Below are 15,657 nucleotides of genomic sequence, written 5' to 3' on the forward strand. Positions count from 1 at the left end.
TCCCGCCCCCGCGCCGCCTGCGCCTGGGCCTGAGGTGCTGCAGTGCGGCAGCTGCAGGGGGTGGCGCGCGCGCCCGCCTGCGAGCCCTCTGACGGCGGCCGGGCACGCGCTCGCGGGCCGCGCGCTGGACTCAGTCCGCCCGCCCGGTAAGCGCGAGGCCGCGGCCCTTGAAGGAGAAAGTCTGCTCGCGCTGGAGCGGGAAGGGGCTCTGGGAATGCGCAGGTGTTCCCCAAAGCCTGCTACCATCCCCGAAGACGCGCTCTTCTTCTCAGAACTGTAGCCAGCGCTGGGAAAGACGCGAGGAGACAAAGTGAGTCAGGCTGTGGTGGAACCCGCCAAGGCTCAGAAACAAGAATGAGGCAAAGAAACACACTAATCACCCCTCTACCCCACGCCATCGCGCCCACGCAATGAGATATCCTTTGAAGCGTGGAGACTGCAGAGTTGTACTCAGACCAAATCTTAATACCTACGATTCGTCTGGTGCTGAGTTATCTCACTGTGTTCAAAGCAGAACAGCAACCTAAAAAAACTCATCTTTTTCTACACCAAATGCCCCCTCCCACGTTCTAATTTTTGCCACAGGCGCCATCTTTAGCTCTGAGTCACCAGGGATGGAAAAATACTAGACAAGTCCTCCTCGTCTCGAATTTTCTGCAGTTGTTGTCACACACTAAAACCTGTTGCTTCGTTTGTACGGTAAGAGCACTATGCATATTTCTTTGGAGGCCAGCTTTTCCATTCCCATTGACATCACCGCACCCCACAAAGCATTTGTTTCTCTAAATCCTATGGGACGTCAGTGAGAAGTATTACCAACCCAGTGGGTCCCCATCTTTGTACTTTAAATCTAATTCTCTTTCTAGATTTCTATCTTGGTTTGATTCTCCTAGTGTCCTAGTTAAATTCCTGTAGAATATCCTAAATGCCTCTTAACATCAAATCATGTCCATGCTAGCTTTTTAACCCTCTAGGGTGCAGTCCTGTCCATCTTAAATCCCACTGCCTCATACCAGGCTTCATCTCTTCTCACTGGGATTATTGTGAGATGCGTCTTTAGCAATCTCTTGGCCCCAGGTTTTTTCCCTGAATTCCATTCTGCACACTGCTACCCGAATGACCTCACTAAAAATGTTAATCTGATAATGCCACTCTCCTCCTGAAAATTCTTCAGAAATGATCTGTAGGAGAAAATCAAGTTACTTTGTCTAGGATACAAGACACCCCATCTCCCTGACTTTTCATCTCTCATTGTGTCATTTCAATTTTATGCTTCAGCAATATTGAATTATACCATGAAAAATGATCCATATCTTTCCATGCACATATTGTCCCCTCTCCTTGAAGAATCCTTCCTTGTAAACTCCTGCTCCTTCACGTCTCAGCCCAAATGTTGTCCATCCTTTGAATCTTAACCAGGTTGACTAATTCTGCCAAACATTCCTGCTATATGTATATCTTGCTATGCTTTGGACGCTCATTCTCTAAGTTAAATTTAATTGTTTACATTATACTTTAATTTTTCTAGCCTCAGTGTCTATCACTGTGTATCAGATAGTTGATACTTCACGAACATTTGTTGAATGAGTAATAGATAACATAAATTGAGCTCTTTCCAGAAGCTTTGCATTTTAAGTGTTTTATGTACTTTGCACCTATCCTCATAACTCTAATGTAAGTACCTACTTTTAGAAAAAGAAGTTGTAACTCTGGCTGCTCATTCTTACTCAGGTATTTTAATAATGTATTCCCTGTCTATCAGACTGGCTGAGATGTACACCTGTTATCATCTCTGGCCTGGACCTTTACAATAGCTTGCAGAGGTATATTGGTGATGGTAGGGGAGGAGTGGTGTCAGGGAATATGTTACAGTAAAAGTGACATCTGAGTAAAGACCTAAACAATGTGTAGGGTTGTCCAGGTTGGGAAGGGTTCATGGGTAGAGAAAGATAGAATATAGTCCTCACTAAAAGAAAGCTTGGCATAATTCACAAATTGAAATCAATTCAGCTTGATTGACTGAATGGTCTAGAATGAGGTTAGCAACTGTAGGAGGAAGTAAGACAAGAGAGAGAAGCAAGTTATGAAGAGACCCTGAAGGCAGTATTGTGAGGTCAGTGAGGTACTATTGAAGGATTTTAACCTTGGAGTAAAACTTTTAATTTCAGAAAGATAACTCTGGCTGCAGTGTAATAAATGGATGGGAAGAAAGCAAATCTAGATCCAGGAATATCAGATAAAGTGCTGTTGTTGTAAGGCATGTGAGAGATGATGGTGGTATGGGCAAGAGTAGGAGCAGTCAGAATGAGAGAAGTATACTAATGCAAGAGATTTTTAGGAAGTAGGAATGTTAGGACTTGGTGATTGATTGGATGGAGGAATGAGTGATAGGAAATAATCAAAAATGATGACCAGCTTCTTCTCTTGTCAGATGAAGAGGTGGCAAGCATGTCAGGGCCATAAAGGTTAAACAAAAGGGAAGTGAAGAAATAAATATATTGAGGCTAATGGGAGCCAAGTTTCTCCCTAACAGAGAAACAAATTAGTTAGTTACAAATAGGAAAAGGAGAAATTCCAGAATGACAGTTTCCAATATTTATGTAAACACATACAGAAATAAATACAGATAAAAGTATTTGTGTATGTGTATGTGTCTTCTTTCTTTCTTTTTCTTTCTTTCTTTTCTTTCTTTCTTTCTTTCTTTCTTTCTTTCTTTCTTTCTTTCTTTCTTTCTTTCTTTCTTTCTTTCTTTCCATCTTTCTATCTTTCTTTCTATCTATGTATCTATCTATCTATCTATCTATCTATCTATCTATCTATCTATTTTCCCCCCTAGGTCTCTCTGCTCAAAAGGTCTAGGAGCAAATGTGAAATTCTTTATACTATTCTTGAAATTTTTCTGTAAGTTTAAAAGTATTTCAAAATCATAGAAAATGTTTTAGATGTACTGAAGTTTCTGGCTTAGGTAACTGGATGGAGAATGACTGATTAATTAACAATGGAAAGGAAGGAAGAGTGGGTACAGAGGGAAAGATGTTTGGTTTCAGTGGGATATATCCAGTAGTCAGTTGAGTATATAGTTAACATATTCATTAGCCCCATCCAAACTGGAAAAGCAAATATGCTGCTTTCACTCTCATTAATCAAGCATACATGACCAAGGTCAGTCTACTAGTATTAGGAGAGGCACACAATTAAGAGTAGTAGTGGTAGTAATAATAATTAAATTGGTCAGTCATTCATGAAAATAGATTTAAGGTTTTTAAAACATTAAATAAATAAAAATAGTGAATTTATTGATTAAAACAATTTAACCTCTACTGGAAATAACTGTTCTGTATATCAACCAAATTTATTCAGTAAATTCATTGACTAAAACCAATCAGAACATTAAACCAATTAGAACAGATGTTGGCTCTTCTGTTTGTATTAGTTTGCTAGGGCTGGCATACAAAGTACCACAGACTAGGTGGCTTAAACCACAGAAATTTATTTTCTCACAATTCTGGAGGTTAGAAGTCCAAAATCAAGGTGGCAGCAAGGTTGGTTTCTTCTGAGGCCTCTCTCCTTGGCTTGTAGATGGCTGCCTTCTCCCTGAGTTTTCACATGGTCCTTCCTCTGTACCTGTGCTGTCCTAATCTTCTCTTCTTAGAAGGACATTAGTCATATTGGATTAGGGCTCACCCTAATGACCTAATTTTAACTTAGTTACCTCTTTAAAGACCTTATCTCCAAAAATAGTCATGTTCTCAGGTTCTAGGGGTTAGGATTTCGACATACGAGTTTTGAGGGGACAACCCAGCCCATAATCCTGCTGGATTAGGATTCTGGAAGTGTAATGGAATGCAGTAATTGGACCTTGTTTGGATTATCTTGAAAAACAAACCAATTGTATAAAGGCATGTCTTAGGCAATTCCAGATGTTTCAGTATGGGTTCAGTATTATACAATATTAAGGAATTTTTGTTTATTTCTTAATAGATGAAAAAATGATATTGTGGTCATGTAAGAATATGACCTTTTAAAGTCTATAGAATGACAAGATGTCTGAGATTTGCTTTAAAATACTCCAGAAACAATAAAAACAGGTCAGGGAAAGATGACACATATGTATCTAAATTTTGATGGTTGTTGAAGCTGGCTGATAGGTACCTGGTATTTTATTATGCTTTTTCTTTGTGTGTTTGGAAATTTTCATAGTAACAGGAAAAACAAAAGTAAGAAAACTTTACAGAGATTTTAAAAGGCATAGAACCAAGGAAAAAAATAATCAGTACCACTCCCAAAGAAAATCTCAGTTGGCTTTTTTGGCAATTTTTTTTCAGCCTGTTTTCCATGCGTATTCTAATTTTGGTCGTATCATAGCAAGATGTTTATTTCTGGTTTCTTGAATTAACATTATATTATGCTTTCATTTCCATGCAATTATGTATATCATATAAACTGCATTAAAAATTCTGTTAATAATGTTCATACTTGCTTATAGTAAAAATTCGATCATCCAGATGTTTGCAATGTAGAGACCAAAAGTCTGCCATATGTTAATTACTGGTAATAGTTTTTTATACATTCTTCTAGACTTTAATGTATATATTAAATATACTAAATTATAAAGGCGACTTCATACTACAGATTTTGTCCTGCCCCATTGTTTTTGTGTATATCATGTATTATTATTCCAAAAGGTTTTTTTATGGCATTAATATATATCTATTTCATTCACTTTAATGGAGTCATACTATATAATTTTTATTCCAGAGTTTCTTTATTAATTATAATAAAAATGCCAAATATGATGAGTTTTAAAAATTGAGACCTTTTATAAGTTTTTCAGATTCTTATTAAGTTTACTCATCAGCATTTTATATAATTTTAGTGCTATTTTTATTACAGTGACTTCTCTTCCTATATTTTTAAACTAGTGTTTGCACATTTTCCTGCTTTTCCCCTTTCTAGGTCGGTCTCCTTTGCTAGTTTTTCCTTATCTCCTTTACCTCTTGATACTGAAACATCCCAGAGCTAACCTCTTGAACTTCTTCTCTATCTACACTTACTCACTTAGTGATTTCTTCCAGTCTCTAGTCCCGAGGTCATACAGACTACTACCAAAGCTATCTTCCCAGCCCATTCTCTTCTCTGAACTTCAGACTCATATCCCAGTGTGTGCTAGGTATCTCTGCTTGGGTGTCTAATAGGCAACTCTAACTTATTTTTTCTGACCCTGAACTCCTAATCTTCTGCCTCCTCAGGCAAACCTCACTTGAAGCTTTCTCCATCTCACATAATGGAAAACTCCATTTTTTTCCAGTTATTCGAGCCAAACACCTTGGAGTAATCTTTGACCTTTTTCCTCTTCTTATACCTCACTTGCAATCTATGAGGTAAGTATAGATTTGAACCCAGATCCCATACGAGAGAAGCTATATGTGTAATTCAGAGGGGAGTTTTTTTTCTCCACCCAAATTTGAGCCTAAGTAGTCAAACCTCCTTGTCTCCCTTTGCTAGTGTGGTCTTTTGAGGATGCCAGTTTTATGCAAAGATCTTAGTGCCCACGCTGAACAAGGCCTCATCTCCTATATCTTAAGAGGCCGTTACATTCTCAGACTACATTCTCACATCAGCAAATGTGTCTGGAGGTATGTCTTCAGTCCCTGCTTACCACATTTGTTTCAGTTCTCTCTTCTCTTTGGGCCCTTGAGAATTTAATTTGCTTTTCAGTGAGCTCAACAATGCAATTTAGTCAGCATTTCTAGCTTATTTTCTGATTTTTTTTTCCCACAGAGTATCTCTTTGCCACATTGGGTAGAAAAGAATTCCTTTCTCTCAACTCTTAGTACACATTGCAGGGAATTTTATGAGTTAATAGTAGTTGCCTTTTAAGAGTAATTGTCTCTCAAGTTTAGCAGATAACATGGAAATAATTGAGCCTTCTTCATAAACTTTCTGTAGGGTGACATGTTAAGAAAACTCAATGAGCCAATAGTATAGGTTAGGTTAGAATTCACTGAGCTTCCCACAGTGTATAAAGCAGTTTATAGATTTGTTGTCTACATACAAATACCAATTTATTAGGAAAATGTTTTGGGTCTCAGAGGACCCCATGAAACAAAAACTGCTGCAGACTAAGGAAAGAATTAAAAAAAAAAGAAAAAGCAGCATACTCTTAATCTAGGTCTCTAAAGCAGTGAGCACTAGATGGCAGCAAATCAATGTATATCACTCCCTGTGCCTAAAAGATCGCAGTTTAAAGATATGAAAGACCTTATGCACCCATTTGTTATCCAAATCACTTAACTTACAGATGTTTAATTTACTCCTAGTTTGAATTTATAAGAGTTCATGATATGCATTTAACTCCAGGGCTGAAAATATAGATTATTAAATATAGTTGAGAATGGTACTTATACTACCAGAGTCTGTTTAGCAACACTTACAGGAGTCCAGAGCTCTTTCTTGTCATCACTCTTTAGACAGCTTATCACTGATCTATGATGAGAGGCCCTCTGGTTGGACAGAAGGCACATTTTGGACACTTCCTCCTCTTCCTGAGTTATAGGGCCTTTTGTGGCTGCTTATGCTTAACTTTTCATCTTTTTGTTCAAATGGTATCTATTTACTAGTTTGAAAACTAGCTTCATCTCTCTTGTGAAGTGTGAAAACAGGGGCTTCCTAAGCCTTGTTGTGACTAATTACCAGGCCTCCTTCTCTGAGGGATTCAGGTCAGATATTTCTACCACAAGGGAGAAGGGACTTCCCTTGTTTTCACATGTAAGATTATCTTGGTATAATTAGTATGTAGAATTTGAAATACATATTTTTGTGAGTGATTTAGCTTTTTGATCCTATTTTTTCCTCCTCCTAAGATGATTTATAATTTTATATGTAGGAGAGCAAAGTTTGTTATCCCAAAATGTCTCTTTGGCATGGGGGTTATTTCAAGCTCAAAACAATCAAGGCCCTAAAGACTCAGGAAGAACCTTTGACCTTCCCCCTGACTGCCCCAAAGAATTTATCTGGAAGGCCTGTTCCAGCTATCACCAGAGATATCTGAAAAGAGTATGGGCAAGATGTGGTGGAAGAGACTCAGGCAGGGCCTAGACATCAGAGTCTACTTTGTCCCATGTATACCAAACATTTGCTTTTCCATCTCCATGTCAGTTGCCCTCCTCCCCTTTGAAGTCCCAAGCCACTAACCCCAACATCCTCTTTTGTGTTTAGATGAAGATGGTGTTTAAAGTGAGGGCTTTGGCCAGTTTAGTAAGTTGCTCAGTTCACTTGGGTCTCTCCCACGTACACATGTTATTAAGCTTTTGTTTGATTTTGTCCTGTTACTCTGTCTCATGTCAATTTAATTCTTGGACCAGCCAGCAGAATCTAGAAGGGTAGAAGAACATTTCCTCCTCCCCAACATATGTCTTTGAAAATGTCTGGAATAAATTATTATTAAAGCAAAGTGTTAATAGTACAGAAAGACTTGGAAGAAAATCACTGGTTCATCACTTTCTCCTCAAAGTACTTCTCTTGAGAGTAAACCTCTTTAAACATTTTCTGTTTTTGTTTCTTCCAGTGATTACCTCTCTATCACTTATCACTATTTCTTAATTCATCAGTTTTAAATATTGCCTTAATCTACTGCTAAGAGAGACAATTAAACTCATTTACATTGCCTTCTACCTTCCTTAACCATCTCTTCCCAATAAGTCATATAAGGAGGCAGTAGAGTGTAATAGATAAGAGCACATACTCTAGAATTCCACTTCTGCCATTTACCAGCTGCATGGACTTAGACAAGTTACTCAATCTCTCTGAACCTTTCTCCTCATCTGTAAAATGGGGAAAATAATAGTCCATTCCTTGGACAGACTATTTATTATAAGTGGATCAATATATCTAAAGCACTAAGCAAGTGCTACTGTTACTATATTTCCTTTTTTTGGTTATCTTTGTAAGTTTACATAATATGCATTTTCTTTAATTTTTGATCAACTATATATCATATCTCTTACCACCACATCTTTAAAGATGAAGATACTTAGCAACCTTAGCAACCTTACACTTCCCTTTCACTCTGATCCCTTTCTACACCTCAGTCTCACCTCCCATATTTCTATTTTTTAACTGGATGTTCTATTTTCTGGGAGATTTTTCTCACTTTTATCTTCTAACCATCTATTGAAAATTTTACTTTAGCAATCTGAGAGTTTTACCTGATCTCTAGTTTATTTTTATAAGATTTTTAAAGATTCAAAATGTTACTGACGTGTTATTCAGGGTATGGTAAGGGGACAAAAATTACTACACCAATAATTTGAATTGAGAAAATAATTGTGAACTACTAAATTGTGAACTAAGTAAAAGATGTATTCACTACTAAAAGGGATAAAAGAGAACTTTAAGGTATACAGAGGTAGTAACTGCAGAGATCAGCTATTACTCCCGAAGTTGAGGGAACAGTGAATAAGGAAGGAACCTGGAACCTCCACAGGAGGAGGCCCAGAGGCAGAGATTCAGACATCTGAGGAGGGGGCGTGGTTGCCATGGGAGCACGCAGCCCTGCTGCACAAATAAACACTGCAGGACCCCTGCTGGATCATAAGAGACAAAGAACGTCAGAACAAAAAGCCCCTCCCCTCCTGACCTTGCAGTGTCCTTACAGTGCCCTCTGTCGGCAGACCGTACATCTAGCAAGGAAGCCAAGCCCAATGATGACAGCAGAGTCCACTTTCAGGGTCACCAGCAGGGAAAAGAAGGATGAGTTTGGAGCTGAGAGGCAATAAATTAATAACTGGCATAACTATCTCTGAATCTATTCCATAAATAGACTGCCTTCCTTTTTTTGGTTCTTTCCTGTTCTTGAATTATTTCAACTTTCTTTGTGGACTTTTTTTTTCCTTGTTTATCTCTGGCCTCTCATAATCCTAGAGCCGTTAAAAATGGCTAGGATTCCTTCACTATTTATTTGTTAAAAATAAGGCAATGAGTGCTGTATGGTTGAGGACTGGGCTTACCAACTGATCAACCTTGCTTTAGGGTGTTTGGCTGGGGAACAGCCACATCAGCTACCCTGCTTCTTTCAACAATGCAGTTTCTGTAGAGAAGAATGCCTGCCTCCTGGGCATTCTCCCTGTTGGAATGAAGGCGTGGTGGGAGGGACAATTATAACTTACACTCACTTTAAATTAATTACCCTGTTTTAACTCCACATTCCACTCCCCACTTCCAGTTGCTGTTTTCTGAGCTTCTCTGTATTTCTGCAAGTCTGGTTTTCTCAGCTCCCATTTAGAAACCACTTGCATTGATTTCTTGTAGCTTAAATAAATTAACACAAACTTGGTAGTTTAAAACAACAGAACTCTGTCTACTTCTGGAGGCCAGAAGTTGAAGATCAAGGTGTTGACAGGGCCCTACTCCCTCAGAGGCTGTGAGGACAATATATTCCTTGCCTTGTCCAGTTTCTGGTGGCCGTTGGCATTCCTTGGCTTGTAGCCACATCGCTGCTGTCTCTGCTTCTGTCTTCACATGACCACCTTCTCTCTGTGTAATCTCCCTGTGCTGCATGCTTATAAGGATGTTTGTTGTCGGATTTAGGGCCCACCAGGAAAATCCAGGGTGATCTTCTCATTGCAAAATCCTTGACTTGGGGAGGGGGTGGGTATAGTTCAGTGGTAGAGCTTAGCATGCACAAGGTCCTGGGTTCAATCCCCAGTACCTCCATTAAAAAAAAAAAGATTCTTAACTTAATTAGACCTGCAAAGACCCCTTGTCCAAATAAGGTAACATTCATAGGTTCTGGAGATTAGGATGTGAAGATATCTTTTGCAGGGCAACCATTCAACTCACTATACCTCTCTTCTACCTGCTACTCTCTTTAATAAATTTGATGACATTTCTTGTCTGATGATCTACTTTCTGTCTTCCTTATTGATTCTATGTACATATTTATATACAGTACATATATATATGTGTGTGTGTGTGGTGTATTTTCTTTGTAACCATGTCCTAGATTATTAGGAAGAAGAGATAAATGTATGTAGTCAGTTAATAATCTTGACTCTGGCATATACAATTTATTTCAGAAAAATTTGTATTAGGTAGTCTCTGTATAAAATCAAATTAAGCTAAAGTTTGGAACATACAGAAAAAGTATATAAAAGAGATTAGTTTATAGTTTATGTTTCTCTTTCTCTCTCTCTGTCTCTTATTCCATTTCAGCCTCTTCCATCATGGCTCCCCAAATATTCAGATTCTCCATGCTTCCCATAAGCATTCAGCAGTTTATCTAACACCTCCCATTTAAGATAGGAACGAAATAATAGAAAGGACATGTTATTACCTTATCCAAAGCTGATCATTTTGATATTTTTCTGGCTGTTATTTAAAAAAAAGTATTTTCAGGTCTTTCTCATGATTATGACTGCAGTTTTCCTTCTGACTAGTGATAGCAGTAGGTGGCATATACGCTGCCCACTTCAACTTTGTTGTTGGCCAGGATTACTAATGGTCATATCACTTTTTCTCAATAAACCTAGACACAGATTCAGAATTATTTTCAATGAAATATAACATCCATGCAGTCATTACTGACTTATTGGAGCTGGCATGTGAGTTGGAAATTGATTGCCATCTCTGCTCTAAACTCTCTACAGATCTCGTGACTTCAGTATAATTTATCACTATATGTATCTCCAAGTGGTGTAATTTTGATACATCTTCTGCTCTAACGAAATTAGAGGAGGCAGTAGAATGTAGTTGAAAAAAGCACTGAATTGGGAGTCAAAAGGCTTAGGTTCTAATTCCGTTTCTGTATTAATTACTTGTGTTGTATCAGATAAATTAGCCTTCTAGAGCTCAAGTTTCTCACTTGAGCGATAAAGCAATTTGACTATGATCATTTCTAGGATACTTTCCGGCTCTGGAATCTTTTAATAGTATTTTAATAATATTTAATAGTATTTTAATAATAACACTAGATAGTTGCACTTAAATGTTCTGTCATTACTGAGAACTCAGTGTGTCAAAAATTTTAACCCAATGCTCTAAAAGGATCTTTGCTTCTTAGAGTCTGTATTTCTAGTACTTGCACTGTAAACTTAAATCTTTTAGTTACTCTGGGCTCCTTTTTTATTACATTTAACATTTTATCTATCACCATGTCCAATAAATTCTCCCTTAGGAAGGCTTTTGCAACTGTCCCCCTTATTTTTGCATATCAGATCACTACTTTGATCCAAAAATTCATGTTCCCTATAAACCTGACCTCTTTGGCCTTCAATTCACCTTATGTACCTTATAAATTCAATATCCTTATTTATTTTCACAGTGTAAATTTCCTACTCAAAACCGTTGGTGATTTTTCCCTTGCCAATATGATAAAATCAGAACTTTTAGTCTGCAATTCAAAGTCTTCAGTATTCTGCCTATGATTTAATCTTGTTAACCTGAAACAGAATATTGTTTCACCTCACTGTTCCATCCACTATCATCTAGTCATCTACCAACTTTCTTAGTGCAAATATTCAAGAAAGAGAATTTGATTGGTCCAGCCCAGCCTCTAGGTCTGTTGTTCACCCTCAGTTTAATTAGTGATAACTGGGGACCCAAGGACTATTGGAGAAGAAAGAATATTCTCTTGGAAGAGGGTAAAATTCGTATCTTTAATAAATCCTTAGAATTAAAGATTATGTAAGGACCAAACCTAAAACTATAGGAAATCCAAAATGTAAATAAAACATTCAAATCATATACAGATCATTAGTCATCTGAAATATTTTTTCCTTTCTCTCAAGCTTCTATCACTGAGCACAGTCTGTTAGTCAGATGACTTGGAGTCATGCTCCGGAGTTAGACAAACATGCATTTCAAATACATTTCATATATTAGCTGTTTATCCTTGGGAATATACTTAATCTAAGTATATTAAAGTTTACTCATCTGTAAAATAAGGTAACAAGAATTACTAATACTTTTTTAAGGCACCATTCTAAATGTCTTTCATATGGTAACCAGTTAATCTTCATAGTCCAGTGAAGTAGGTCCTACTTTACAGATAAGAAAACTAAGGTACAGGGAAGCTGAGCAACTTACTCATGATGGTTAATAATGAATGGAGACACAGTGTTTGAACTTAGAAAGTTGGATTACAGAACCTGGATTCTTAGTTGTTACATAATATCTGTGCCCAACAAATAGAATTTTATAGGTGTTAACTGTTATGTTAATTGCCGTCCATTTTGCCTACTAAATATCTGTTCCATTCTCTCTACGTCCACTCATCACGTCTTACCTGGATGGTGAAGAAGCCCCTGAGAGCAGAAGCCTCATCCTTCTTTAATCGACACCCCTCTTAGGATTTTCCAAAGCACTTTAACATGTCACTTCCCTGTTCAGAATTTTCCAGTGGCATGCCTCAATTACTTGACATACGTGGCCTACAATGAGCCTTCCCAGCCCTATCACTCCTCTCCCATCCCCACCCCAGAAACTTTTATGTGGTTCCTGGAAGAGGTCAGTTTCTCTTATGTTTAAAGGAGGGACAATACCACATGCTCTTATAATTTTGCATATTATTTTCTCTGGCTGAAACGCTATCACCAACCTTGTCCACCTGTCAAAGGGGATCAAAAGGTACAAATTTGCAGTTATAAAATAAATGGATCTTGTGGATATAATGTACAGCATAGTGACTATAGTTAATAATAATATATTACTGATTTGAAAGTTGCTGAGAATAGATCTTAAAAGTCCTCATCACAAGAATAAAATTGTTTTGTAGCTATGTATGACAGCTGTTAACTAGACTTATTGTAGTGATCATTTTGCAATATATACAAATATCAAATCATTATGTTGTGCACCTAAAGCTAGTATAATGTTATATGTCAGTTATATCTCAGTAAAAAATTTTAAAAAGGCTATTTAACTTTAAAACTGCCCTGCCACCTCTCTTTTGACATGGTCTCTGATTCCTCAGAATAGACTAGAACATTTATGCTCTGCTCTGATGCCTTTGAACACTCACACTACATACATTACATTTATGTATACAATGAATGTTCGTATTTCTATACCCTTACTGTATGGTAAATACTGTCTCAGTCTTTTGGGGCTGCTATAACAAAAATACTCAGAGACTAAGCAGTTTATAAACAACAAAAATTAATTTTTTTTCAGTTCTGGACACTGGGAAGTCCAAGATCAAGGTGGTGGCAGATTTAATGTCTGGTGAGTTTTTACTTCCTGGTTGCCATCTTCTTGCTGTACCCACATATGCCAGAAAGGTTCAAGGGATCTCTCTGGAGCCTTCTTAAAAGGGCACTAACCCATTCATGAGTGCTGCACCCTCATGACCTAATCACCTCCCAGAGGCCCAACCTCCAAATACTATAACCTTGAGCATTAGGATTTAACATATGAATTTGCAGGGGGGAGGGTGGCACAGACATTCAGTTTATAGCAAGTATCTTGAGGGTAATGATGATGACTGTTCATCTTTGTATTTCCAGTATCTATCACAGTGCTCTACATACAATGGGCACTAATTATATCTTGACTGAATTTCATTCTCTCTATATCACTTAGAAAAATGTCAAAGCCTCCATAACACTCATAATAACTCAAAGCCTCCTTCCCACTAGTTTTAATTTTAATCTGATACTTTTTAGAAATTCAGGCATTTTAATTTCTTGAAAACATTGAAAATTCCTTGGGAAAAAGAAAAAACAGCTGGGTCTACTAATAAATGCTGATCTCTAATTACTGAGCTAGTTCTAACATTTTATCAAATTGACTTAAAACCCACTGGGGAACTTGGTTGGGAGTAACAAGAGAGGACAGAGGTGGGTGCTCCTGGGCTGACCACTGGTCTGATATGCACTGGACACTCTGGATGCCCAGGAATGCTCACCACATCCAGACTTTGCTCTCTGAATCATAGCTACTCCTTTCCTGTCCAATCATGATGTGAATATTTTCCGTGGTTCACTGATGGATCCTAACATCTGGTACTGCACAGACTGACCTGGGCACACAGCAGTCAGGCCTGGAGATCTGCTGGTGCCCTCAAGTTTAATGTAAGGGGAAAGTGGCAGTGTAGTAGATTCAGAGACAATTATTATGTTATTGAAGAAGCAATGCTAAGAGTCAAATAGAAAAAAAAAAACCCACTAGAAATCCCATATGGGATCCAAATAATAGGAATCAGCAGGAAAGAAAAGGCAACAGGAAACAGGGCATATGGAAGAAATGCCATGTGATCCAATCTTCTGCTACTGGACAGACCTGACTCCTTATAATGGCTGTAGCACACACCTGCTTGATGATGCCACCTGATTCCTGATCCACAAGATGTTTCAACCTCACTTAATATGAATTTTAACACATGGGGATGAAAGTATTAACATATATTAACATTAGCCTTGGGACTAAAGTTGAAAACTTTTATTCTTTCTCCTTCGCCATTTGTTTTAATGTGAGCCTATTAGTAAGAAGAGTGGGTAATTTATGTGAATAAAGTAATCATGATACTTTTTTCTACCTCATCTTATGTCATTAAAAAAATTATTGTCTCCTGGCCCCATCTCAACTTACTGATGAGTGGAATTATATAGAAGTATCAATAAATTAAGTTTGCAGATTCCTGAGATTAACTATAGATGACTGACACTGATCAGAAGATCTAATATTAAAACAGAACAACGGAAGTGAACTTGGGAGAGAATAAAACTTTTACTATTTCCCTTCCCCAGTTGTCTTTGCTATCTGAGATCATCTCTTCAAGGTGGCCTAACACTGAGTGGCCAGCCTGATTGTCCTGTTGCTTTTGTATATCCCAGCCTATCATTCTTAAGGAAATTATTAAGGTCTGTAAGTATCTCTGAGTCCAGCTACAGCTTCCTTTATAGGAGAATATAGACTGAGAAAGGTACAGAATACATGTTTCCCATTGGAAATATTTAGTTAACTTGTTATTTCTTTAGAATAATTTAAATTTGGTGCCAAAGACCAAAGAATGAAACAAGGGCTTTGAAAAATATAGAAATTTTTCTTTCTTTTGCCTTTATTACATGGGTTACCATGGAAATGGAAGGACTTACAACTGACAGAAGACCAGAGAAGGTATGGTAGTACCAGGGATTATAATAACCTTGTGAAAGTTTTCCTTTCAGAGATAGGGTCAGCTAGGACAACTGACTAACACACTGTGTGGTGGACACAAAATAGCCAGTAAAATTCCTAAGGTTTTTCAAAGCAAATAGTGTCTGTCTCTCACCAAAGATACAAACACAAAATATTTCCCAAGTCTTGTTCATTGTACTTCCTAAATATCTCCAGAATTCGTTGATCTTTATTATTTCCCTATTTCTGCTTCCTTTACCCAAGCCCTCATTATTTCTTGTTTGGATTCCTGTGATGGCCTCCTTACTAGACTTCTTGCTTTCAGTTGTGCCTCTAAATCTATTCTGTGCCTAACTGTCAGCAACTCTGTTCATGGCCATCATGCTTAGATTTTTTAATTTCCAATATCCTTCAGAATAAGTTTCAAAATCTTTAACTCGACATACTAGGAAGACTCTTCATGATCTGACACCTGTGTGCCTTTCCAACATCATATGCTACCACTTTCCTTCCTTATACTCATCTGCTTAGCAAATACTGATT

At 37.6% G+C, this 15,657-nt stretch overlaps 1 long non-coding RNA gene across 1 annotated transcript; it reads left to right on the plus strand.

The window, feature by feature from the left end:
- The first annotated feature begins 59 nt into the window (after positions 1-59).
- On the plus strand, positions 60-15,130 carry LOC116665417. Its single transcript, XR_004322016.1, has 3 exons — positions 60-699; positions 13,171-13,221; positions 15,086-15,130. It is a non-coding gene; the product is annotated as an uncharacterized LOC116665417 (long non-coding RNA).
- Positions 15,131-15,657: the final 527 nt, after the last annotated feature.

Source organism: Camelus ferus, chromosome 8 (assembly GCF_009834535.1).
Source record: "Camelus ferus isolate YT-003-E chromosome 8, BCGSAC_Cfer_1.0, whole genome shotgun sequence".
Classification (NCBI taxonomy): Eukaryota; Metazoa; Chordata; class Mammalia; order Artiodactyla; family Camelidae; genus Camelus; species Camelus ferus.